This window comes from Oncorhynchus keta, chromosome 23 (assembly GCF_023373465.1).
Source record: "Oncorhynchus keta strain PuntledgeMale-10-30-2019 chromosome 23, Oket_V2, whole genome shotgun sequence".
Classification (NCBI taxonomy): Eukaryota; Metazoa; Chordata; class Actinopteri; order Salmoniformes; family Salmonidae; genus Oncorhynchus; species Oncorhynchus keta.
This window is the reverse complement of record NC_068443.1, coordinates 43,314,463-43,342,391: the sequence shown is the minus strand read 5'-3', so window position 1 is coordinate 43,342,391 and position 27,929 is coordinate 43,314,463. Positions and strand designations below refer to the sequence as shown.

General features: G+C 43.0%; 2 protein-coding genes across 3 annotated transcripts in view; one reads left to right on the top strand and one right to left on the bottom strand.

The window, feature by feature from the left end:
• The window catches only part of LOC118402461 (cadherin-7-like), a 175,343-nt gene extending 170,859 nt beyond the window's left edge, over nt 1–4,484 (bottom strand). The window contains exon 1 of the mRNA XM_035800677.2: nt 4,348–4,484. The gene's annotated coding sequence lies outside the window, so the exon portion shown is untranslated. The remainder of the gene's footprint in view (nt 1–4,347) is intronic.
• Nucleotides 1–27,929, top strand: part of LOC118402460 (protein disulfide-isomerase TMX3) — a 435,969-nt gene that overhangs the window by 367,110 nt on the left and 40,930 nt on the right. The window contains exon 17 of one of the 2 annotated variants that reach the window (XR_008077515.1): nt 5,754–5,766. The exons of the other annotated variant lie outside the window; for it this stretch is intronic. The gene's annotated coding sequence lies outside the window, so the exon portion shown is untranslated. Of the gene's footprint in view, nt 1–5,753; nt 5,767–27,929 lie in introns of those variants that run through there. 2 annotated transcript variants of the gene reach the window in all.

The window sequence follows — 27,929 nt, the reverse complement described above, 5'->3', positions numbered from 1 at the left end:
CTAGCCAGTCTCCAGATCTCAACCCCATAGAAAATCTTTGGAGGGAGTTGAAAGTCTGTGTTGCCCAGCAACAGCTCCAAAACATCACTGCTCTAGAGGAGATCTACATGGAGGAATGGGCCAAAATAACAGCAACAGTGTGTGAAAACCTTGTGAAGACTTACAGAAAACGTTTGACCTCTGTCATTGCCAACAAAGTGTATATAACAAAGTATTGAGATAAACTTTTGTTATTTATTTTCCACCATAATTTGCAAAAAAATGTTTTTAAAAATACATAAAAAAATAATATCCTACAATGTAATTTTCTGGATTTTTTTCTTCTCATTTTGTCTGTCATAGTTGAAGTGTACCTATGATGAAAATTACAGGCCTCTCTCATCTTTTTAAGTGGGAGAACTAACTAAATAGTTTTTTGCCCCACTGTATATTAATTATAATGCCATTATTGCTTTTGTGCTGATTTTCACTATTTATCAAGCACACGTGGCGCTTGTATGTATTTATGTTTTCATCCTTTGACCGTGTTCTGCTGACCGTGCATCTTTGTGATTGGGGTATTTTTTTTTAGATAAATATTCATTAATAGAAGCTGTTACCATCTTCCAACACATATGGTTTTTGTTTCATAGTTGTTACAAAAGCATGCCACGCATAAAATTGATTGAACATTTGAATGTTTGTGTTTTTTTGTTTTTACAGATAGCTTACAGTAACATAAACTTAAACAAGGGCACTGCGTTCATCCACCTCTGGCCTGCTCGCCTCCCTACCACTGAGGAAGTACAGTTCCCGCTCAGCCCAGTCAAAAAATGGTGGAACAAACTCCCCTCACGACGCCAGGACAGCGGAGTCAATTCCGGAGACACCTGAAACCCCACCTCTTCAAGGAATACCTAGGATAGGGTGTAATCCCTCTCACCCCCCTAAAAAGATTTAGATGCACTATTGTAAGTGGCTGTTCCACTGGATGTCATAAGGGGTATGCACCAATTTGTAAGTCGCTCTGGATAAGAGCGTCTGCTAAATGACTTAAATGTAAATGTAAATGTAAATAAACTTATGAAAATGCTATATAAAATGAAAAATAAATTGTATTCTAGTGTTACCTAACACCTTCATGAGCACAACCACATTATTATTTTAGAGATAGCAAATATGAAATGTATTAATTACACTTTTAGAATGTTACAGTCACAATGACTGCTTGTTCGCTTGAAAAGGGGTGTCACGACTTCCACCGAAGTCATTTCCACTCCTTGTTCGGAAGGCGGTTGGTGTCACCGGTCTTCTAGCTATCGTCGATCCTCTTTTCATTTTCCATTTGTTTTGTCTCGTTTTCCTACACACCTGGTTTCCAATTCCCTTATTTTTTTGTTTTGTATTTAACCCTCAGTTCCCCCCCATGTATTTGTGTGGGATTGTTTGTTGTAAGTGTTGTGCACCTGTTTCCTGGTGTGCGTCAGGTTTTTTGTACCGATATTCTGTTGTATGTTTAGGCCGTTAGTTTTTGGATTATATTATATATATTATATTATATTATTATATTATTACTGCTCCGGCTACTACCTAGTTCTGCTCTCCTGCGTCTGAATTCCCTGCCACCAGTTACGCACCCCTTTACAAGGGGCCCCTCGAGGCCCAGCGGTTCTATTGTTAAGGGAAACACGTGGGCTACATCGTCATCATCTTCAATCTTGTCTCATTGTTCGAGCTCAGTCGGAATAAGCAGACCTGCACAGCAGCTAAACTATACAAAACTAATTTCACACATATAATAAATTAAGTAAAGTATGATGGAGAAGAAAGGGGGAGAATGGGTGAGTTGATGAGCAAGGGGAAGCAACCAATGCATAAATATGTAATCACCAATTGTGACAGAAGAACAGGGCGGGCCATTCTATTGTATAGATATATTCTAATTATAATCTCAAAATGGAATGTACCTCATATCAGTCCACCAAATCTAAGCAGTCTTATCAGTCCACTCTGGCCAACTTGGAGTACACAGTGAGAGCGAGTGTAATTTACAATGGCAAGAAGACCAAGAAGAATGGATGTACATGCTGCGTTAGCACAGCTACATTATCTGAATGAAAAGGACTCGGATGGTGGGAAAGAAATGAATCATGACATCTCTGATGATCACTCTTCCGATTCTGAGCCTCAGCTTGAACCTACACATTTGAGGCCTAAAACGGAAATAAACCAGAACGGTACGCACTGAGCAGGTGCCACCACCAAATCAAACCGTGAGACAGGAGAGAGGAAGGGACGGAACCGTTTAGGAAAAGATCCACATCGGGCAGCAGGTGAGTGAGTGACGGAGAATGTGGTGATGAGGCTTGTGGAACCTTACACTGGCAAGGAGAGGAATATCACCAATTTCATCACTTCACTGTCATTGGCGAACAAGTTGCTTGGAAATAAAACAAGCCTAGTCGGCATCGTGACCAAGGCGAGACGGGAGCACTCTCCCGCTGCGCAAAATAATAGAACAGGGTTAGCAGAGAAATCAACATAGTTATATTTTAGTATGCACTCTTTTCCAGAAGGACTTACATGAGCAATTAGGGTAAAGTGCCTTGCTCAAGGGTACAGATAGATTTTTCACCTTGTCAGCATTGAGATTTGAACCATCAACCTTTCAGTTCACCTTACCTGCCTCCCACATATCAAACAACAATCTGTTTGGGGAAGAATTACAGCCTAATATTGGGCAAATATTGTCTTATTGTTCAAGAAAAATATAAGTTGTGAAACTTCTAAAACATCTCAATTTGTAGGCAAACTATTGTCTATTTAATATACGTTTTTCAAACATACAGCAGTTGTTGACTTTGCATCCCCTCCAAATGTTAAAATCAGAAGTGTTATATCGCATAACTTTGCTTTTGTCGTAGGCTATAGACCTACAGGTCATGATGTTGCTAGAACAGGGACCCAAAATAATTTCAAACTATCATCCACGCCACCGAGTGGACAAAAGAAAACCTATACACTGGAGCAGAACGACCGTTATTCAAACGGAACAATCATTGTCTCGACTGATGAATGATGCAGAGATGTTAGATATGGAGTGATACTGTCTCATTTCATATCAACAAGAGTTAATGTGGTTATCTGCCATATATAATTGCCTATAGTTCTTATGAAACCCAAAGCGTCACTCAAAAGTATAGGCCTGCGCACTAATAAACTGAACATGTTTTTGAGGACACGCAAATTCTAGCCTATTCGAGCCTACTTTACCAATTATTCATGATTATGATTCGTCCAATATCATATAAAATAGTCTCGATGTATAGGTTAATGTACATAAAAGTTTAAACGAATAAAACATGTATGAGCAACATGAGCCGCTGTATAGGTAGCCCGATCCATCATTATACAGCTTTATAATATTGCCTACGGAATTCTAATAAATGTGTCTGCGATGCAATCGTTTTTGATATTCATTAGAGGCATCACTAGTATGCAATTATACATCGCATGCAAGAAACATCACTGTCATAGGAAATTGAGAAATAGGCTAAGCAAAACAGATCTTTTCGGATTTTAAAATATTCCAAGTTGTTTTATTCTTCCAGATTCCTTACGGGCAAATTCTACTGAGAATAAAGCCATATCCAGTCAGTTTTGAAGAAACACACGTTTTTAGTTCATACAGAACATGTGTGTCAAATAACTATACTAGAACTCCTAAAATATCCAAATCATTAAAATTGCACCCTTGGACAGTTAGTTAATATAAAGTGAATCCTGGTTCATACCTTTTTTTCTCGCGCTCCCGAAACGCACTCAAAAGGAATCCGCAATCGCATAGCCAATAGATGCGGTAAAGAGGTCAATGGACCTTGACCAAAATAATGGAAATTCGTGGGGGAAAGATACAGAATCTTCTCATTGCCCCCAAGAAAAATGTATGGATGTCAGCCCCAATACATGTTCACGTCATCGTCACCTGCAGTACAGTTCAAAACGACTTTGACTGCCACCTTTTTCTACCAGTTTATACGAACGGGAGTTCGCATTTAACAGACACTTCTAAACATGAAAAGTGACTACTTCTAAATGTTATGCAGTGAAGACAGCCAAATATATGCACATCGGACTTTAGTAACCACATTGTGGGCCTGTTACAATACAATTGAAGAATATCTACATTGTTAGATTTGTTGAATAGGCGCCAATCCAGTATCCTTCTTCTATCCCCCACGTTCTGCGTTCCATTGACCTCTTTACCGCATGCATGTATGCTCTAAAAAATAAACTTAACACATGGTAAAGCCTCTGCCATAGTTGAAGTCTTGAGGAAGCCTCACTGTAACATCTTATAAGCCCTACCTTAACACTACGGTCGTTTGATGTCTTCCTCTCTCACACACAGTCAGGACGATGCCACTGCAACAGACGGCAGCGCGCTCAACGTGATTGCAATAACTGCGCTGCTCAGCTCCTTAGCTCCAACTACGTGTTGTCGCTACAATGAGCTCCATTGAGAAGTCACAGCTGCAGCGGGACGCAGACCGATGATGGCTCCGCATGCAGTGGGAAGTGTTGGAGAAAAATATAACTGACAGTCATCAAACATGCTCCCACGCTTCAATGGCACCTTATAGACATACAGAAGTGGAAAGGGAGGCAGGCAGTCAAGCATACGGCTCTAGGCTACTTTTCCAGGCGCAACAATACTGTTGGCATATTTTAAGAATACTATTGAATTAGGATGAACATTGATATGGGTGGGTAGTAGGACTGAACTAATTAACACTAAGGAGGAAATAGATTTATGGCAGCAGTGTGATATCAGATAACCTTGTAAAAACTGCCAAATTGCCAAATAACAAATACATTTTCAAACTGACAAATAACATATTGTCACAAACAGTGCAATACATTTAATCTGTGTGCAGTGTAGACAAACCAACCATCTGATTGTTGTGTCTTGTCAGGTTAAGTAAACACAACGTGTGTGTAAATGCCCTCCCAAGGCAATAGGTTACCCTTCTGTTTCCCTCAGGGTTGAATTGTATCTGCATCATGTATCATGAATTTTATCTGCATAACTCAAACTCAAATCTGGCAGTGCTGCATAAACACATGACATGCATGCACACATGCAGGTTGGAAGACAGATAAGACACATGTGACACACACGCCAGCCTGGTCTCATAGACAGAACATAGTACATTTAAATAAGACAGAAGCTTACTTAAGGGAAAAACAAAAGGAGCGTTTTTGGTCGATTACTTACTACCTTTTAGATACTTTGCAACTACTTAGCATGTTAGATAACCCTACCCGTAACCTTAACCCATTTGGCTAACCCTTCCCCCTCCCTTAACCCTTTAACCTAACTCCTATTCTTAACCCTAACCCAGCGTTTCCCAAACTCGGTCCTCGGGACCACAAAGAGTGCACATGTGTTTTTGCCCTAACACTACACAGCTGAGCCAAATGATCAAAGCTGGATGATTATTTGATGATTTGAATCCGCTGTGTACTGCTAGGGGGAAAGAAATACAGTGCATGCACACCATGGAGTCCTGAGGACAGAGTACGGGAAACCCCGCCCTAACCCCAAACCCTAACCACTAGCCTTGTTAAAACGTTAGCTACCTAGATAAAGTCAGCCACAACAATTTGCAATTCGTAACAGGTCAAATGTTTTGCGAATTCGTAACAAGTTGTCAATTTTGCTAATTTGTAACATATCTTACAAATTGTACATAACATATCATGATGTGGAGGTAAACCCAGGCCCTGCATGTCCCCAGGCACCCTCATTTGTTGACTTCTGTGATCGAAAAACCCTTGGTTTCATGCATGTCAACATCAGAAGCCTCCTCCCTAAGTTTGTTATACTCACTGCTTTAGCACACTCTGCTAACCCTGATGTCCTTGCCGTGTCTGAATCCTGGCTCAGGAAGGCCACCAAAAATTCTGAGATTTCCATACCCAACTATAATATCCTCCGTCAAGATAGGACTGCCAAAGGGGGAGGAGTTGCAGTCTACTGCAGAGATAGCCTGCAAAGTAATGTCATACTTTCCAGGTCCATACCCAAACAGTTCGAACAACTAATCTTGAAAATTATTCTCTCCAAAAATAAGTCTGTCACTGTTGCCGCCTGCTACCGACCCCCCTCAGCACCCAGCTGTGCCCTGGAAACCATTTGTGAATTGATTGCCCCCCATCTAGCTTCAGAGTTTGTTCTGTTAGGTGACCTAAACTGGGATATGCTTAACACCCCGGCAGTCCTACAATCTAAAATAGATGCCCTCAATCTCACACAAATCATCAAGGAACCCACCAGGTACAACCCTAAATCTGTAAACAAGGGCACCCTCATAGACGTCATCCTGACCAACTGGCCCTCCAAATACACCTCTGCTGTCTTCAACCAGGAAATCAGCGATCACTGCCTCATTGCCTGTATCCGCTACGGAGCCGCAGTCAAACGACCACCCCTCATCACTGTCAAACGCTCCCTAAAACACTTCTTTGAGCAGGCCTTTCTAATCGACCTTGCCCGGGTATCCTGGAAGGACATTGACCTCATCCCATCAGTTGAGGATGCCTGGTCATTCTTTAAAAGTAACTTCCTCACCATTTTAGATAAGCATGCTCCGTTCAAAAAATGCAGAACTAAGAACAGATATAGCCCTTGGTTCACTCCAGACCTGACTGCCCTCGACCAGCACAAAAACATCCTGTGGCGGACTGCAATAGCATCGAACAGTCCCCGCGATATGCAACTGTTCAGGGAAGTCAGGAACCAATACACGCAGTCAGTCAGGAAAGCTAAGGCCAGCTTCTTCAGGCAGATGTTTGCATCCTGTAGCTCCAACTCCAAAAGTTCTGGGACACTGTGAAGTCCATGGAGAACAAGAGCACCTCCTCCCAGCTGCCCACTGCACTGAGGCTAGGTAACACGGTCACCACCGATAAATCTATGATTATCAAAAACTTCAACAAGCATTTCTCAACGGCTGGCCATGCCTTCCGCCTGGCTACTCCAACCTCGGCCAACAGCCCCCCGGCATCTACTCGCCCAAGCCTCTCCAGGTTCTCCTTTACCCAAATCCAGATAGCAGATGTTCTGAAAGAGCTGCAAAACCTGGACCCGTACAAATCAGCTGGGCTTGACAATCTGGACCCTCTATTTCTGAAACTATCCGCCGCCATTGTCGCAACCCCTATTGCCAGCCTGTTCAACCTCTCCTTCATACCGTCTGAGATCCCAAAGGACTGGAAAGCTGCCGCAGTCATCCCCCTCTTCAAAGGGGGAGACACCCTGGACCCAAACTGTTACAGACCTATATCCATCCTGCCCTGCCCATCTAAGGTCTTCAAAAGCCAAGTCAACAAACAGGTCACTGACCATCTCAAATCCCACCATACCTTCTCAGCTGTGCAATCTGGTTTCCGAGCCGGTCACGGGTGCACCTCAGCCATGCTCAAGGTACTAAACGATATCATAACCGCCATCGATAAAAGACAGTACTGTGCAGCCATCTTCATCGACCTTGCCAAGGCTTTCGACTTGGTCAATCACCATATTCTTATCGGCCGACTCAGTAGCCTTGGTTTTTCAGATGACTGCCTTGCCTGGTTCACCAATTACTTTGCAGACAGAGTTCAGTGTGTCAAATCGGAGGGCGTGCTGTCCGGTCCTCTGGAAGTCTCTATGGGGGTGCCACAGGGTTCAATACTCGGGCCGACTCTTTTTTTCTGTATATATCAATGATGTTGCTCTTGCTGCGGGCGATTCCCTGATCCACCTCTACGCAGACGACACCATTCTATATACTTCCGGCCCGTCCTTGGACACTGTGCTATCTAACCTCCAAACAAGCTTCAATGCCATACAACACTCCTTCCGTGGCCTCCAACTGCTCTTAAACGCTAGTAAAACCAAATGCATGCTTTTCAACCGTTCGCTGCCTGCACCAGCACACCTGACCAGCATCACCACTCTGGATGGTTCCAACCTTGAATATGTGGACATCTATAAGTACCTAGGTGCCTGGCTAGACTGTAAACTCTCCTTCCAGACTCATATCAAACATCTCCAATCAAAAATCAAATCAAGAGTAGGCTTTCTATTCCGCAACAAAGCCTCCTTCACTCACACCGCCAAACTTACCCTAGTAAAACTGACTATCCTACCGATCCTCGACTTCGGCGATGTCATCTACAAAATTGCTTCCAACACTCTACTCAGCAAACTGGATGCAGTTTATCACAGTGCCATCCGTTCTGTCACTAAAGAACCTTATACCACCCACCACTGCGACTTGTACGCTCTAGTCGGCTGGCCCTCGCTACATATTCGTCACCAGACCCACTGGCTCCAGGTCATCTACAAGTCCATGCTAGGTAAAGCTCTGCCTTATCTCAGTTCACTGGTCACGATGGCAACTCCCATCCGTAGCACGCGCTCCAGCTGGTGTATCTCACTGATCATCCCTAAAGCCAACATCATTTGGCCGCCTTTCGTTCCAGTTCTCTGCTGCCTGTGACTGGAACGAATTGCAAAAATCGCTGAAGTTGGAGACTTATCTCCCTCACAAACTTCAAACATCTGCTATCTGAGCAGCTAACCGATCGCTGCAGCTGTACATAGTCTATCGGCAAATAGCCCACCCATTTTTAACTACCTCATCCCCATACTGTTTTATTTAATTACTTTTCTGCTTTTTGCACACCAATATCTCTACCTGTACATGACCATCTGATCATTTATCACCCCAGTGTTAATCTGCAAAATTGTAATTATTCGCCTACCTCATGCCTTTTGCACACATTGTATATAGACTCCCCTTTTTTCTACTGTGTTATTGACTTGTTAATTGTTTACTCCATGTGTAACTCTGTGTTGTCTGCTCACACTGCTATGCTTTATCTTGGCCAGGTCGCAGTTGCAAATGAGAACTTGTTCTCAACTAGCCTACCTGGTTAAATAAAGGTGTTCTCAACTAGCCTACCTGGTTAAATAAAGGTGTTCTCAACTAGCCTACCTGGTTAAATAAAGGTGTTCTCAACTAGCCTACCTGGTTAAATAAAGGTGTTCTCAACTAGCCTACCTGGTTAAATAAAGGTGTTCTCAACTAGCCTACCTGGTTAAATAAAGGTGTTCTCAACTAGCCTACCTGGTTAAATAAAGGTGTTCTCAACTAGCCTACCTGGTTAAATAAAGGTGTTCTCAACTAGCCTACCTGGTTAAATAAAGGTGTTCTCAACTTGCCTACCTGGTTAAATAAAGGTGTTCTCAACTAGCCTACCTGGTTAAATAAAGGTGTTCTCAACTAGCCTACCTGGTTAAATAAAGGTGTTCTCAACTAGCCTACCTGGTTAAATAAAGGTGTTCTCAACTAGCCTACCTGGTTAAATAAAGGTGTTCTCAACTAGCCTACCTGGTTAAATAAAGGTGTTCTCAACTAGCCTACCTGGTTAAATAAAGGTGTTCTCAACTAGCCTACCTGGTTAAATAAAGGTGTTCTCAACTAGCCTACCTGGTTAAATAAAGGTGTTCTCAACTAGCCTACCTGGTTAAATAAAGGTGTTCTCAACTAGCCTACCTGGTTAAATAAAGGTGTTCTCAACTAGCCTACCTGGTTAAATAAAGGTGTTCTCAACTAGCCTCCCTGGTTAAATAAAGGTGTTCTCAACTAGCCTCCCTGGTTAAATAAAGGTGTTCTCAACTAGCCTCCCTGGTTAAATAAAGGTGTTCTCAACTAGCCTACCTGGTTAAATAAAGGTGAAATAAAAAATAAAAAAATAAACATGAAAGGAATGATGGATTTCCACAAATTAATATATACCAATACGAAACGTAGTGTATCATGCTAAAGGTAGTGTCTCAGATCTATGTACAGAATAATGCAAAATGCTCTGAGACCAAGTTGTTTACACACACACACGTTTATTTTAACTTTATTTTTACGAAATGTATACGCTATAATTTCTTACAACCAACAACAACTTTTTAACATCAGATTGGCAGTTACTTACCTAATTTCAGGCCTCAACTTCATCTCATCTGCCCTGGGGTCTTTTTGTAATTGCGACCCAAATTTTCAGGCTACCCAAGAGGACACGGCAATGTTACTCATGCAAGAGATGGGGATCCTGGCGAAATTAAGATGAAGGTTGCCAGCAATTTGAATTCTGCGTCATTAAGACAAGCGATAGCAAACTTCCATACATTTTACCCTAGAATGCAACATAATTTGGAAGTAGGTAACCAAAGACGGTCACCAAGTTCACAAAAGTGATCTGCAACATGCAAGACTTTGCTCTCACACAGTCACACAAAATATCTGTGCATGTGCACAAACAGCAAAGAAGTTTAGCTTCGTGCTTTAACGCCCCTGGTTGTTTCAGAAATTGACCCACTACTACTGTTTACTTTGTGAATCTATGTCATCTCGCTGAGTCTACCTTTGAAGAGCAGCTGAAGCAAAAAGGATCACTGTGGTCTAAAAGGTCAGTGTCTTCCGAAACAGAGATTTGGAAAAAAATGGAAACTGATTGCGCTCTAGCCAATTGTACAGCAATACTAGTTTTCTGCAACATTTTTACTTGAGAAATACTACACTAAACCCCTTAGCTAGACCTAAAATTGCGCGACTAAGACCTCCTTGGCAAAAATGTCAAAATTAATTAGATCTCTTGATTACTTTAAGATTCATTCAGACTTCGTGAGGATGAAATGTTGCTACCGTGACTCAAGGGCCAAACAATAACTGCCAGCGTATGATATAGTGAACAAAACACACACATTGAACAACACATCCAAGACCTGAAGCTTGTTTTTTTTTATGAGCAGCATGCTGAATCGGTGTGTTCAGCCCCCCTTAAAGATCAACTGCCACTAAAAAGCGACGTCTCGTTTTGAAAACAGCCTATGTAGCATCGTTTGACTCAAAAACATTTATTCTAGTGTAAAAATTGAGATTTGAGAGATGATAGTTCATCTCATATTCATATTTTTACAATATTAACCTTCATTTAACTAGGGAAGTCAGTTAAGAACAAAGTCTTATTTACAATGACAGCCTACCCCAGCAAAATCTGGACAATGCTGGGCAAATTGTGCCACCCTATGGGATTCCCAATCAAAGCCAGATGTAATACAGCCTGGATTTCAACCAGGGAATGTAGTGACACCACTTGCGCTGAGATGCAATGCCTTAGACCACTGCACCACCCAGAAGACTGTATGCAACAGTTTTCCTTGGGTTGGGTTTATTTCAATCCTGCCCACATGCCGACAGCTGGGAGCTCCCAAGTAATCATCATTTCAGAGCACAGCTGCACCTGATCTGATCAAAATGCCCATAGTCAATTTGGTTTGACATTCGATATCCCTATGGGGCTAGTTAGGGACTATCAGTAAATTACAGAATGTACATGGGACAATATTTTTTAAATGGTAATGACAAAAAATGTCCAATGATGTAAAAACCTCAAACCAACTATAAATTGTAGAAATTCATATACAAATATTGAAAGCATTTAATGACACGTGCAACATGAAAATATTGTCCCATTTACATTGAGTCATTTATTGATGGTCCCTAACTAGCCCCGGAGATGTCAAATGTCAAACCAGATCTGCCATGGTTACACACCAGCCGGCTGAAGTTAATTGGTGAAAGAAGTTGGCTAGCATTAGCTAGGCTGGGCGACTTCAAGACACAAGATCTGGTTAGACTGTTTCAAGTTATCTAGAAGGGTGAGTGACTGTAACTGTGTATTGTTTTGGCAGAGTGAATGTACAAACACACACACACACACACACACACACACACACACACACACACACACCCCCGCTGATGCATTTCTTCTTTACCAAGATGAAAAATTATGCCAAATTAGAAAGTTCAGCCACCCTTTACAACCTAACCAAATATTATCTATTGTATTGACAAGATGGTCGGGTGACCATTCAAACAATGGAAATACATGTCCTCAAAGATGGAAGGCAGGGAAGAGGAGGCGAGATCAGGTGGCACCATTCTATCCATTGAGATGGCAGATACGCGTGTCAACAACAGGCTCAACTCCAATACAAAGTAGTTTTGAAATGCCACTTGCATCCACTTATATCACTGCATTTGTAACAACCTAACCATTATGAAACGTCTATTAGATTACATAAGCCTCACGTAGAAAATGAGCAATTCCATTTTTTGTTGACCTCCATGCAAAAATTCCTCACTTCGTGGTCTTATTTTTGTGGACAGATTTAGGCAGCATAAACCCTCTTGCTTTGCCTCATCCTCTCTGACATAACTTATGCATTACTGCCCTACAGTGGCGAGAAGTGACATCCCCAAAAACACATGATTTCTGGCAAAGTTGTAACAGTTTCTGTCTGTTTGACAGTGTCTGTGTTTGTGTCTGTGTGATGTCTCTCGAAAAAGTGATTATATAAATGCTTCCCTGGATATATAAATGCTCAATAAAACATGAAGGATAAAAAAACACAACAAAATACAGTAAGACCTAAACACAAGTATTCACACTGCAGGGTCAATGCATGTTAGAATCATATTTGGCAGCGATTACAGCTGTGAGTCTTTCTGGGTAAGTCTGTAAGAGCTTTGCACGCCTGGATTGTACAATATTTGAACATTATTCTTTAAAAAATTATTCAAGCTCTGTTAAGTTGGTTGTTTATCATCGCTAAACAGACATTTTAAAGTCTTGCTAAAGATTTTCAAGCCGATTTTTAAGTCATAAATGTGACTTGGCCACTCCGGAACATTCAATGTTATCTTGGTAAGCAGTTTATATTTGCCCTTGTGTTTTAGGTTATTGTCCTGCTGAAAGGTGAATTTTCCTCATAGTGTCTGTTGGAAAGCAGACTGAACCAGGTTCTGGCTGTGCTTAACTCTATTATGTTTATTTTTATCCTAAAAAACTCCCTTGTCCTTGCCAATGACAAGCATACCCATAATATGATGCAGCCACCACGCTTGTAAATATGAAGAGTGAAACTCAGTGATGTGTTGTGTTGGATTTGCCCCAAACACAGCACTTTGTATTCAGGACATAAAGTTAATTTCCTTGCCATGTTTTTTGCTGTTTTACTTTGGTGCCTCAATGCAAACAGGATGCATGTTTTGCTATATTTTTTATTTTATACAAGCTTCCTTCTTTTCATCCTGTCACTTAGTTTAGTATTGTGGCATAACTACAATGTTGTTGATCCCATCCTCACCAATCCTCAGTTTCTCTTAGCACTTTTTATCGCCATAACTGTTTTATAGTCACTATAAGGCCCCAATTTACTTTCTTCCTCTCTGGCAACTGAGTTAGTAAGGCGACTGTATCTTTGTAGTGAATGGGTATATTGATACATCATCTAAAGAGTAATTAATAACTCCACCATGATTTTTTCCCCTCGGTCTACCAATAGGTGCCCTTTTTTGCGAGACATTGAAAAACCTCTCTGATCTTTGTGGTCTAATCTGTGTTTGACATTCACTGCTCGACTGAGGGACCATACCGATAATTGTGTGGGGTACAGAGATGAGATAGTCATACAAAAATCATATTAAACACTATTGTTGCACACACAGTGAGTCGATGCAACTTATTATGTGACTTGTTAAGTACATTTTTATGACTGAACTTATGGTGCATTCGGAAAGTACTCAGGTTTTTAGATATTTTTGCAAATGTCTTAAAACACAAAAACAGATTCCTTATTTACTTCAGTATTCAGACCGTTTGTTATGAGACTCAATTGAGCTCAGGTGCATCCTGTTCCTATTGAGCAACCTTGAGATGTTTCTACAACTTTATTGGAGTCCACCTGTGGTAAATTCAATTGATTGGATATGATTTGGAAAGGCACACACATGTCTATATAAAGTCCCACAGTTGACAGTGCATGTCATCAGTAAAAGGCACATGATTGCCCGCTTGGAGTTTGCCAAAAGGGACCTAAAGACTGTCAGACCATGAGAAACAAAATTATCTGGTCTGATGAACCAAGATTGAACTCTTTGGCCTGAATGCCAAGCGTCACATCTGGAGGAAACCTGGCACCATCCCTACGGTGAATTATGGTGGTGGCAGCATCAAGACATTGTCCAAACGACAAACACTATTTTAAAACACCCTGTGTCCTTTTTTCAACATTACGAATGTGTCGTAAGACAGGAGTTTTCTGTATTTATTTTTGTTCCACGAGACATTGGGTTAGATTCAGTAAGAACTGTTATGTTGAGCTGTATCTAGAATACAGTACAAAGTTTAAAGTTGTTTGAAGTATGACAGTAAATGAAGTCTTTGTGAAGCCTTTGTCATAAATTAATGCCTAATTCTACACTTTTATGAGTGCCCATAGGAAGGAGAGCCTATGGGTGAATCTCAATGGCGGTTCCTTGTCTCCTCGCATTTTCTCACCTCATCTTTTTCTCAAAACCCATTGGATGAGAAGTTCTAAGTGGAGGGACCTCTCATCATCTCATCCAATAGGTTTTGAGAAGGAAGCAAGGAGAGAGGACCCGATGAATCAAGGATATGCAATTGAGGTTTTCTCCAAGAAATTGATTTGGAATAAAGAGATGGAGAGACCATATTTCTTTGTAACAACCTGCTCTTTGTCAATGGGAGAATCTCAATTGCATTTCCTTGATTCCTCAAATTCTCTCGACTCCTTCTCAAAACCAATTGAAGGACACAAGGAATCAAGGAAATGCAATTGAAATTCTCCCAATGAATAGTCTGTTTTCTACTACACAAATTCTATGTAGGCTTGTGTAGAACAATAGGATAAGTATGACACCATGATCTTTTATTCTGCACATAATCTATTATCTTAAATGTGAACATTTGCACTCTATTTTGTTTTTATTTTGATTTATTTTATTTCACCTTTATTTAACCAGGTAGGCTAGTTGAGAACAAGTTCTCATTTGCAACTGCGTCCTGGCCAAGATAAAGCATAGCAATTTCACACATACAACAACACAGAGTTACATATGGAATAAATAAAACATACAGTCAATAATACCGTAGAAAAAAGAAAACAAAACGCCTATATACAGTGAGTGCAAATGAGGTAAGATAAGGGAGTTAATTAAGGCAATAAATAGGCCATGGTGGTGACGTAATTACAATATAGCAATTTAAAACTGGAATGGTAGATCTGCAGAAGATGAATGTGCAGGTAGAGATACTGGGGTGCAAAGGAGCAAGATAAATACAGTATGGGGATGAGGTAGATAGATGGGCTGTTTACAGATGAGCTATGTACAGGTGCAGTGATCTGTGAGCTTTTCTGACAGCTGGTGCTTAAAAGCTAGTGCGGGAGATATGAGTCTCCAGCTTCAGTGATTTTTGAAGTTCGTTCCAGTCATTGGCAGCAGAGAACTGGAAGGAAAGGCGACCAAAGGAGGAATTGGCTTTGGGAGATGACCAGTGAGATATACCTGCTGGAGCGCGTGCTACAAGTGGGTGCTGCTATGGTGACCAGTGAGCTGAGATAAGGCGGGGCTTTACCTAGCAGAGACTTGTAGATAACCTGTAGCCAGTGGGTTCGGTGACGAATATGAAGCGAGGGCCAACCAACGAGAGCGTACATGTCGCAGTGGTGGGTAGTGCATGGGGCTTTGGTGACAAAACGGATGGCACTGTGATAGACTGCATCCAATTTGTTGAGAAGAGTGTTGGAGGCTATTTTATAGATGACATCGCCAAAGTCGAGGATCGGTAGGATGGTCAGTTTTACGAGGGTGTGTTTGGCAGCATGAGTGAAAGATTCTTTGTTTCGATGTAGGAAGCCAATTCTATATTTAATTTTGGATTGGAGATGCTTAATGTGAGTCTGGAAGGAGAGTTTACAGTCTAACCAGACACATTGGTATTTGTAGGTGTCCACATATTCTAAGTCAGAGCCGTCCAGAGTAGTGATGCTGGACGGGCAGACGGGACGGTGCGGGCAGTGATTGATTGAATAGCATACATTTAGTTTTACTTGCATTTAAGAGCAGTTCGAGGCCACGGAAGGAGAGCTGTTTGGCATTGAAGGTTGTCAGGAGGTTAGTTAACACAGTGTCCAAAGAGGGGCCAGAAGTATACAGAATGGTGTCATCTGCGTAGAGGTGGATGAGAGAATCACCAGCAGCAAGAGCGACATCATTGATGTATACAGAGAAGAGAAGAATTGAACCCAGTGGCACCCCCATAGAGACTGTCAGAGGTCCTGACAACAGGTCCTCCGATTTGACACACTGAACTCTATCAGAGAAGTAGTTGGTAAACCAGACGAGGCAATCATTTGAGAAACCAAGGATGTCGAGTCTGCCAATAGGAATGTGGTGATTGACAGAGTCGAAAGCCTTGGTCAGGTTGATGAATACGGCTGCACGGTAATGTCTCTTATCAATGGCATTTATGATATCGTTTAGGGCCTTGAACGTGACTGAGGTGCACCCATGGCCAGCTCTGAAACCAGATTGCATAGCGGAGAAGGTATGGTGGGATTTGAAATGGTCGGTAATCTGTGTGTTAACTTGGCTTTCGAAGACGTTAGAAAGACCGGGTATGATAGATATAGGTCTGTAGCAGTTTGGGTCTAGAGTGTCACCCCCTTTGAAGAGGGGTATGACCGCGGCAGTGTTCCAATCTTTGGGAATCTCAGATGATACGAAAGAGAGGTTGAACAGGCTAGTAATAGAGGTTGCAACAATTTCGGCAGATAATTTTGGAAAGAGAGGGTCCAGATTGTCTAGCCAGGCTGATTTGTAGGGGTACAGATTTTGCAGCTCTTTCAGAACATTAGCTATCTGGATTTGGCTGAAGGAGAAACGGTGGGGTCTTGGGCGGGTTGCTGTTGAAGGTGCCGGGCAGTTGACCGGGGTAGGGGTAGCCAGGTGGAAAGCATGGCCAGCCGTAGAGAAATGTTCCTAGCCCCAGAGCAGTGGGATTTACATTGTCCCAGAACGTTTTTGAATTTGTACTACAGGATGCAAATTTCTGTTTGAAAAAGCTTGCCTTAGTTTTCCTAACTGCCTGTGTATATTTGTTCCTGACTTCCCTGAAAAGTTGCATATTACGGGGGCTATTCGATGCTAATGCAGAACGCCACAGGATGTTTTTGTGCTGGTCAAGGGCAGACAGGTCTGGAGTGAACCAAGGACTATATCTATTCCTAGTTTCACATTTTTTGAATGGAGCATGCTTATTTAAGATGGTGAGGAAGGCACTTTTAAAGATTAACCAGGCATCCTCTACTGACGGGATGAGGTCAATGTTATTCCAGGATAACCCGGCCAGGTCGATTAGAAAGGGATGATATCATTGATCTGGCCAAGACTTTCGACTCTCTCAATCACCACATCCTCATCGGCAGACTCGACAGCCTTGGTTTCTCAAATGATTGGCTCGCCTGGTTCACCAACTACTTCTCTGATAGAGTTCAGTGTGTCAAATCGGAGGGTCTGTTTTCCGGGCCTTTGACAGTCTCTATGGGGGTGCCACAGGGTTCAATTCTCAGGCCGACTCTCTTTTCTGTATACATGAATGATGTCGCTCTTGCTGCTGGTGAGTCTCTGATCCACCTCTACGCAGACGACACCATTCTGTACACTTCTGGCCCTTCTTTGGACACTGTGTTAACAACCCTCCAGGCAAGCTTCAATGCCATACAACTCTCCTTCCGTGGACTCCAATTGCTCTTAAATACAAGTACAACTAAATGTATGCTCTTCAACCGATCGCTACCTGCCCGCCTGTCCAACATCACTACTCTGGACGGCTCTGACTTAGAATACGTGGACAACTACAAATACCCAGTCTGGTTAGACTGTAAACTCTCCTTCCAGACCCACCAATCCAAAGTTAAATCTAGAATTGGCTTCCTATTTCACAACAAAGCATCCTTCACTCATGCTGCCAAAAATACCCTTGTAAAACTGACCATCCTATCAATCCTCGACTTCATTTACAAAATAGCCTCCAATACCCTACTCAACGAATTGGATGCAGTCTATCACAGTGTAATCTGTTTTGTCACCAAAGCCCCATATACTACCCACCATTGCGACCTGTACGCTCTCGTTGGCTGGCCCTCGCTTCATACTCGTCGCCAAAGACCACTGGCTCCATGTCATCTACAAGACCCTGCTAGGTAAAGTCCCCCCTTATCTCAGCTCGCTGGTCACCATAGCATCACCCACCTGTAGCATGTGCTCCAGCAGGTATATCTCTCTGGTCACCCCCAAAACCAATTCTTTCTTTGGTCGCCTCTCCTTCCAGTTCTCTGCTGCCAATAACTGGAACGAACTACAAAAATCTCTGAAATTGGAAAAACGTATCTCCCTCACTAGCTTTAAGCGCCAACTGTCAGAGCAGCTCACAGATCACTGCACCTGTACATAGCCCACCTATAATTTAGCCCAAACTACCTCTTTCCCTACTGTATTTATTTAATTTATTTATTTTGCTCCTTTGCACCCCATTATTTTTATTTCTACTTTGCACATTCTTCCACTGCAAATCTACCATTCCAGTGTTTTACTTGCTATATTGTATTTACTTCGCCACCATGTCTTTTTTTTGCCTTTACCTCCCTTATCTCATCTCATTTGCTCACATCGTATATAGACTTGTTTATACTGTATTATTGACTGTCTGTTTGTTTTACTCTAACTCTGTGTCGAACTGCTTTGCTTTATCTTGGCCAGGTCACAATTGTAAATGAGAACTTGTTCTCAACTTGCCTACCTGGTTAAATTAAGGTGAAATAGAATAAATAAAAAGACAACATAATTTAAGTACTCTTCACTCAATGATTATTTTCGGTCTATGACATCATTGGTTTTGAACAGTGAATGGGAAGTGATGAGCAAGCACACGGTGGTTGCATCCAAAATGGCACCCTATTCTGAATTTAGCCTTTTCTTTTGGCACCCTATTCACTATTTAGTACACTATATAGTGTCATTTGGGACACTATCTCCTTACATGCAGCATTAGACGTGAGAGACTGTATTTGATGGCTAAGGGTTACATGTTCCCAGAGTGGAGACAAGTCCTCTGACATTTAGGGTACAAGTCCCAGGACATTTTGTCCAAGCTCTATATGAGCCGCTACAGATATAGATCCCCCCCAGCATACAAACACAGGACGAGCACACGTATGCATAATACACTCTTCGAAGAAAAACGGTTCTGAAAGGGTTCTTTGGGTGTCCTCATAGGATAATCCTTTTTGTTTCAGGTAGAACCTTTTTGGGTTCCATGTGGAGTCCTCTGTGGAAAGGGTTCTTCTTGGAACCCGAAAGGGTTCTACCTGGAACCAAACATAGTTATTCAAGGGGTTATCCTATGGGGACAGCCGAAGAACCATTTTAGGTTCTATATAGCACCTTTTTATTTCTGAGTGTATACACACACACACACACACACACACACAAGGCCCCCCCCCACACACACACACACACAAACATATGGCGGCCTGCACTCACTCACATGTCTTATGGGAATACAACAGCATTTGAGCGCTGAAGGCACAGAACAGATTATGTGCCTCTTGCACACTTACATCATCTTGTCTGTTCACAGAACAATAGAGGGCACCTCCAGGTGTGAACTCTATGTTCAGTCCAACAGGGTGGCTACAGGGGTGATTCAAGCCTATGGGCGAAGCATTGAATCTCCATTCATGAAAGGCTTCATAGAGTTATATATGAGAGGAGTGGAAGTGTGAGCATTGTGTAATATGAAAAAGGCGAAACCCCACGCATGTCTACTTGTGGATCTTATCTTAGGTTGTACACAAATAGATGTATGGCCGAGGCACTAAAGATGCCCTACTCATGCCTACAATACATGAAAAAAGGAAGATCCGCTCTGTCTTCGCAATGAAATAAAGGAAAAGACTGAGTTCGGACTGTCCCCTTTTTTATTGGAATGAGTAAGAGTGTCGACTGTAGGGCATCTTTAGTGCATTAGCCATGAAACTATTTGTTTATAATAAGAGTTAATACAATTCATTCACACAGGTGGAAGAAGAGTGACCTTAAGAGTTGTCATTTCGTTTTTCTATTCGCCTAACTAAACTGACCTCTTAACGGGACATACTGTGACATGAGTACACAACACTAAACACATAATGACCATGTACTGTAACAGAGTACAACCAGCTTGTTACATTCTGTTAAGAAAATCTATTTGAATACTGTTTTCATTTGTCTGTATGTATCTGCTTACTTTTTCTCAACTTTATCAAGATACAAAATATGTGGAAAATGTTCAAAAAAACTTGTTATGAGGCATTGCAAATAACCTATTGGAAAAAAGAGTCTCTCCACCTTGAGACAAAAGTGCCCAAACACCCAAGGTGACACAAAGTAAAAATTGTGAAAATAGTGTATATTTGTGCTAGTGAGCCTGTCATGTGGAAACAATGTTTGCCCAAAGGACACAAAGTAAGCATTCCCCTTTGAGTGAGTTTATTAAGCTTCATAATTAGATGAAGATGTGTATTTCTCCTCCATTTCCTCTACCTGTGTGTGTGTGTGTGTGTGTGTGTGTGTGTGTGTACACACTACAACTGCCACGTAGGAAGCAACACTGATTGACAAATTTCACATGCTGTTGTGCAAATGGAATAGACAACAGGTGGAAATTATAGGCAATTAGCAAGACACCCCCAATAAAGGAGTGGTTCTGCAGGTGGTGAACACAGACCACTTCTCAGTTCCTATGATTCCTGGCTGATGTTTTGGTCACTTTTGAATGCTGGCGGTGCTTTCACTCTAGTGGTAGCATGAGACGGAGTCCACAACCCACACAAGTGGCTCAGGTAGTGCAGCTCATCCAGGATGGCACATTAATGTGAGCTGTGGCAAGAAGGTTTGCTGTGTCTGTCAGCTTAGTGTCCAGAGCATGGAGGCGCTACCAGGAGACAGGCCAGTACATCAGGAGACGTGGAGGAGGCCGTAGGAGGGCAACAACCCAGCAGCAGGACCACTACCTCCGCCTTTGTGCAAGGAGGAGCACTGCCAGAGCCCTGCAAAATGACCTCCAGAAGGCCACAAATGTGCATGTGTCTGCTCAAACGGTCAGAAACAGACTCCATGAGGGTGGTATGAGGGCCCGACGTCCACAGGTGGGGGTTGTGCTTACAGCCCAACACCGTGCAGGACGTTTTCATTTGCCAGAGAACACCAAGATTGGCACTGGCGCCCTCGCCACAGATGAAAGCAGGTTCACACTGAGCACATGTGACAGATGTGACAGAGTCTGGAGATGCCGTGGAGAACGTTCTGCTGCCTGCAACATCCTCCAGCATGACCGGTTTAGCGGTGGGTCAGTCATGGTGTGGGGTGGCATTTCTTTGGGGGTCCGCACAGCCCTCCATGTGCTCGCCAGAGGTAGCCTGACTGCCATTAGGTACCGAGATGAGATCCTCAGACCCCTTGTGAGACCATATGCTGGTGTGGTTGGCCCTGGGTTCCTCCTAATGCAAGACTATGCTAGACCTCATGTGGCTGGAGTGTGTCAGCAGTTCCTGCAAGAGGAAGGCATTGATGCTATGGACTGGCCCGCCCGTTCCCCAGACCTTGCGGATGCTTTAGTCCAGGTCTGGGGGAGATCCCTCAGGAGACCATCCGCCACTTCATCAGGAGCATGCCCAGGCGTTGTAGGGAGGTCATACAGGCACGTGGAGGCCACACACACTACTGAGCCTCATTTTGACTTGTTTTAAGGACATTACATCAAATTTGGATCAGCCTGTAGTGTGGTTTTCCACTTTAATTTTGAGTGACTCCAAGACTTCCATGGGTTGATAAATTTGATTTCCATTCATCATTTTTGTGTGATTTGCTGTCAGCACATTCACATTTTTTTTGAGCAGTGTACATATGTATGCATTAGCACTCGTGGTAGGTCTATGTGCATGCATGTGAGCTTTCCCGTGTGTGTGTGTGTGTGTGTGTGTGTGTCTAGGATGCTTTTTTTCACAAGCCTCAGAGGGTTTGGGAAGCTTCTGTAGCACAACACCCAAACCAAGAACCCAGACTGCTGCCTTTGAAGAGCCAGAAAAATAACATCAATATTGTTGGAGGCTGAGAGAGGACTGGACTCGCTGCCACTGCTCTTTATCTCCATCCTTTAGGCACCTCTCTCTCCTCTGTTTTTCGTCTCTCTTTCTTCCACTCTCTTTTGCGAAGCAGTGACTGTGGGCCTCAATCAATCAAGACCCCCATTGATAAGTGGCAGATGTCGACAACACTGAAGCAGTCAAGCCTGTAGGTTTAGACCCCTCTCCTTCCATCCCTCTGCCCCTCCTTCCCCATCTCTCATCTTAGGCGCCCATAATTTTACTTGTTATTGATCGGTTAGAGAGAAAAGAGAGAGAGAGGGGTGCAGAGAGAGAGAATGGGTGTTTTTGGAATGGAGAGGACAGGTGCTTTTGGAGGAGAGAGACTGGGTCGCTTTTCAGTCACAACGGTTTCATCTCCTGTGGAGCATGTGTGCTCATACGCCTCAGCGAGTCCACTGAATGACGGCGAAGCCCCCCCGCTTATGCCACTTGTTCACGCGGTGGTTAGAGGAGGAGTTTAGCCTCCAGGGCGGTCATCATGCTCGTCTAGCTATGAACAAACCCCATCCCCAGGAACTCCCCACCAACTTATTTTCTTCCCCTCTGGCTCACCCTCCTTTCCTCCCCCCTTTTCCCGCCCCCACCTCAGATGTCTGCTTATGGATAGCTGTGTCCAATGGAGATGACCTGAGGAATGACAAGAAATAAGGAACATGTTATGATATCCTTCATTTTGAGACAGAAGGTAAAGGGGGAGAAATGTCGACGATGTAACAATACCAGAGCACCTCCGACAATTTCCTATGAAATGACACGGTGTAAAAAAGCTAAACAGAGCTGCGAATTTAACAGACATTTTTATTGATTAGCACTCAGGATAATGTCAAACCAAGTTTGTACTCTGCAAATTGCATATCTGCGGAAAACTATCATAAATATATAGCACAACGCAGAAGCGTCAATTTTCACTTAGCAACAGTTCTAGAGGAGAAACTGGCACACTTGGAATGTTCAGACAGCAACAGCACTGGCCCAACTATCTATATATACAGCATAACACTGGGGAAAGCTATTTAGACAGGGGCCAGATCCTCCTCCCACACAAAGCAGCATGGGATTATTTTAGACAGTCACAGAGAGGTGGGAACCAAATGTTTTAGGGCGAGATACTGTGGTGAACATTCCTAAGTGACCTGAGCAGAGGATTGAATGGTGTTACAGAGATTACTGTGACACAGCTAATTAAGGGATGAAAAAAATCCCCATTGAGATGGAGTATGAGGAAGAGGGTGTAGTACAGGCCATGGTGAAAATTGAAGAACTAGTGTGTGCAGAAGCCAAACAAACATGGGTCCTACAGTGAGCTTTAAAGGGACAGTGCATTTTTTGTTGTTGTTTTGTCGCTGTACTCCAGCACTATGCATTTGAAATGATACAATGACTATGAGGTTAATGTGCAGACTGTCAGCTTCAATTTGAGTATATTTTAATTCAAATCGGGTGAAATTACAGCACTTTTTGTACATATTCCCCCTATTTTAGGGGACCAAAAATATTGGGATTAATATATTTGTATATGTATTAAAGTAGTAAAAAGTAAAGTATTTTGGTCCCATATTCATATCACACAATGTCTACATTATGATTGTGATGCTACACATTTGTTGGATGCATTTGCAGTTTGTTTTGGTTGTGTTTCAGATTATTTTGTGCCCAATAGAAATTAACACGAAATAATAGTGTCATTTTGGAGTCACTTTTATTGTAAATAAGAACAGAATATGCTTCTAAACACATACACATTAATGTGGATGTTACCATGATTATGGAAAATCCTGAATGTACTATGAATAATGATGAGTGAGAACCCAGCTAGCACAGTGGATCTGGGCCGCCTTAGGCAGTATTACTTATGGCTAGGATGCGGGGATTGAGATACATTATTTATCATATAATTCTATTGTGTCATTTGGGAGTCACTTTTATTGTAAATAAGAATAGAATATGTTTCTAAACACTTCTACATGAATGTGGCTGCTACCATGATTACGAATAATCTTGAATGGCAGGATCCACGATTTGCAGGATCCATGATTGGCTGATATACTGGAGGGGTTGGACATGCCGAGAGATTCTGTAACGCTCGTCGTTGGAATGAGGTGAGGACCAAAGCGCAGCGTGGTAAGTGTTCATTATTATAATTATTAAACAGAGAACACTAAACAAAATAACAAAGGAGAACGAAACGAAACAATTCTGTAAGGTGACCTACACATAACAGAAAGCAATCACCCACAAAACACAGGTGGGAAAAGGCTACCTAAATATGATTCTCAGAGACAATGAACAACACCTGCCTCTGATTGAGAACCATACCAGGCCAAACACAAAACCACAACCTAGAAAAAAGAACAGACTACCCACCCAACTCACGCCCTGACCATACTAAAACAAAGACATAACAAAAGAACTAAGGTCAGAACGTGACAGTACCTCCCCTCCCCCAAAGGTGCGGACTCCGGCCGCAAAACCTGAACCTATAAGGGAGAGTCTGGGTGGGCGTCTGTCCGCGGTGGCGGATCTGGTGCGGGAAGTGGACCCCCACTCCATCATAGTCTCGGCCCACTTAAGTGGCGCCTTGGGAGCAGCGACCCTCGCCACCGACCTCTGACTAGGAACCCTAGCAGAGGGCCCCGAATGGACGGGAGCTTCCGGCAGCACGGGACAGGCGACAGACTCCGACAGCTCCGGAGTGAAGGGTGTTTCCGACAGCTCCGGAGTGAAGGGCGTTTCCGACAGCGGCAGCCGGAGTGAAGGGCGATTCCGGCAGCTCCTGACAGACGGGCAGAGGGCTCCGGCAGCTCCTGACAGAGGGGCGGGCTGACAGAGGGGCTCCGGCAGCTCCTGACAGAGGGGCGGCTCCGGCAGCTCCGGCAGCTCCTGACAGAGGGGCGGCTCCGGCAGCTCCTGACAGACGGGCGGCTCCGGCAGCTCAGGACAGAGGGGCGGCTCTGGCAATGCTGGACAGGAGGAAGCACCTGGAGGAAGGAGACAGAAAGACAGCCTGGTGCTTGGGGCTTCCACCGGAGGCCTGGTGCGTGGAGGAGGCACCGGATGGACCGGACCGTGGAGGTGCACTGGAGGTCTCGAGCACCAAGCCTGCACAACCTTTCCTAGCTGGATACTCCCCGTATCCCGGCCAGTGCAGCGAGGTGGAACAGACCGCACTGGGCTTTGCTGGCGAACCTGGGACACCGTGCATAGCACCTGGCTCGATGCCCACTCTAGCCCGGCCGATACGAGGCTCTAAGATGGCTGGCATAACACTGTGCCGGTAAGCACAGGGAGTTGGCTCAGGGACTTACAAACTCCCCGTGTGCCTCCTCCCAATACATTTTTAGGGCTGGTGCCACTCCATTCTCCGGTATCCTCCTCGCAGTGTTCCAGGAGATGCACTGGAGACCAGATGCGCTGAACTTTGGTGGTGGGTGATTCTGTAACGCTTCGTTGGAATGAGGTAGCACCTGGCTCGATGCCCACTAAACTAGCCCGTTGCATAACAATCACCCACAAAACACAGGTGGGAGGCTCTAAGGTGTAATCGACACCGGGCTATGAACCTACCAGGCCAAATACAAAACCACAACCTAGGGGACACCTTGCTAAAACGCCTCGGTCTGTCATGTCACCGGCTTCTGTCTATAAGAGAATGGGGTATTCACTGGTCATTATATAGCAAATCTTTGCTACCACTGATATTTTTAAATGTATACAATGCCTTCACAAATTATTCACACCTTTTCCTTGTTTACACATTTTGTTGTATTACAGCCTGAATTTAAAATGGATTCAATTGAGATTTTGTTTCACTGGCCTACACACAATACCACATAATTTCAAAGTGGAATTATGTCTTGAGTCAACAAGTATTCAACCCTATTTTTTGTGTTGTGGAAAATTACATAATTAGTCATGCTATCCCGTGTTTGACTGCTTAATGAATAGTTTCTTGTTTATATGCTTGTGTTCTCTTAACTTGATACAAACTTGTCATAAGACTGGGCATATAGCTATGGTCTGTTTGGGTGCGACCGCAGCATGTGACATCCTGTGGGTTGACCATCTACAGAAAGTCACATGTATGGAAACTTGAAGAAAGGAGCACATTATAGTGTTTGCTGTTGCAGAAGCAGTTATACGGTTGAGCCCTCAGACTTATAACTTAAATCTGCACAGACAACTAATTGCCTTTTACACACTATCTGCTGACTGCCAGGTATACAAAAGGATGTGCTTCTCTATAAAAGCTGAGAACCGACACTATTCGATGGTCCTTAACTGCACAACTTTTGAAGTGTATAGTTAACTGCTCCAAAATGCATAATAAAGTGTTTGAAAGAATCTGCAGTCTCTCTTCCCTTTTGATTAGAATTTCTCGACAATTTGGTGACAGAGGTGAGATGCTTGCTCCTGGGAGACCGAGGTTAACTGCGTGCAGGGTCATCGTTAGATGTGGCTCAGGGCAGCCCACACTCCACTTACTTGGAGCAGGAGGGACCATCCTTGGACCTACCTGCAGTGTCAGTGAGTGGATACATTTCGGACAGATAAGATAAATTAAGGGTGAGGGTGATTTTCTTAAACACAGCCTCCAATTGGGGAAGTTAACTTATAGAAAGTCGTCACGCGTGTTAGAGATACCAGGACAGAGTCCTGATGTAAGTGATTCCAGAATAAGATCCTGAGGTACTATAGCGATACCAGGACAATTTCCTGAACTAATATACCATGGGTTACGATCGTAAAGTGTAATGCATGAGCTATGTAAGAGATACGAGGACAGAGTCCTAATGAAAGTGTTCCATGATAAAATAAGAAAATAGACAAATATATAGTAGACAAATATATATTGTTTGATAAACATGGTAAAATAAAATGTATTAATCAGTGTACTGGTAAAACAGTTATTATTGGGAAACCAGCTATAAATGTACATTTCTGACACAGAAATGTGCATAGGAAGGACTACCATGTGGATACAACATTTTAAATTACATAGAGTAATTAAATAATATTTTGATGAAGTAGAAATTACAATTTATTTATTATATGAAAGGCAGACATTCCTAACCAAATACTGTTTTGTGTGTCTGTGGAAAAGAGGGACATTTCGCTAGAAAGTGTCCAAACCCAAGTAAACAACGGGCAGCAGGGTAAGTTTGGAAAATCGGACCTCCCCTGAAAACAACCCTTTACAACAACCCACATATGGAGTGACGCAAGGTAGAGACAGTTGACACCCGTGGGCAGCTTTTAACATCTTGAAGCTAGGGGGCACTATTTTTATGTTTGGAAAAATAACATTCCCAAAGTAAACGGCCTATTTCTCAGGACCAGATGCTAGAATATGCATATAATTGGCAGATTAGGAAAGAAAACACTCTAAAGTTTCCAAAACGGTCAAAATATTGTCTGTGAGGATAACAGAACTGATATTGCAGGCAAAACCCTGAGGAAAATCAAACCAGGAAGTGGCTTCTGTTTTGAAAACTCCATGTTCCATAGCCTGCCTTTGCTCCATTTAAAGGGATATCAACCAGATTCCTTTCCCATCGCTTCCTCAAGGTGTCAACAGTCTTTAGACATAGTATCAGGGTTTTATTTTGAAAAATGAGCGAGAAAGATAACATTGCGTCATTGTATGGCCCGGGTGCCAGCAGCGTTTTGCTTGGCGCAACAGTTTGGGCAGCCATTGCCTTTCCCTCTCCTACTGAAAAAGACAGTTGCGGTTGATATATTATCGATTATATATTTTAAAAACAACCTGAGGATTGATTATCAAAAAACA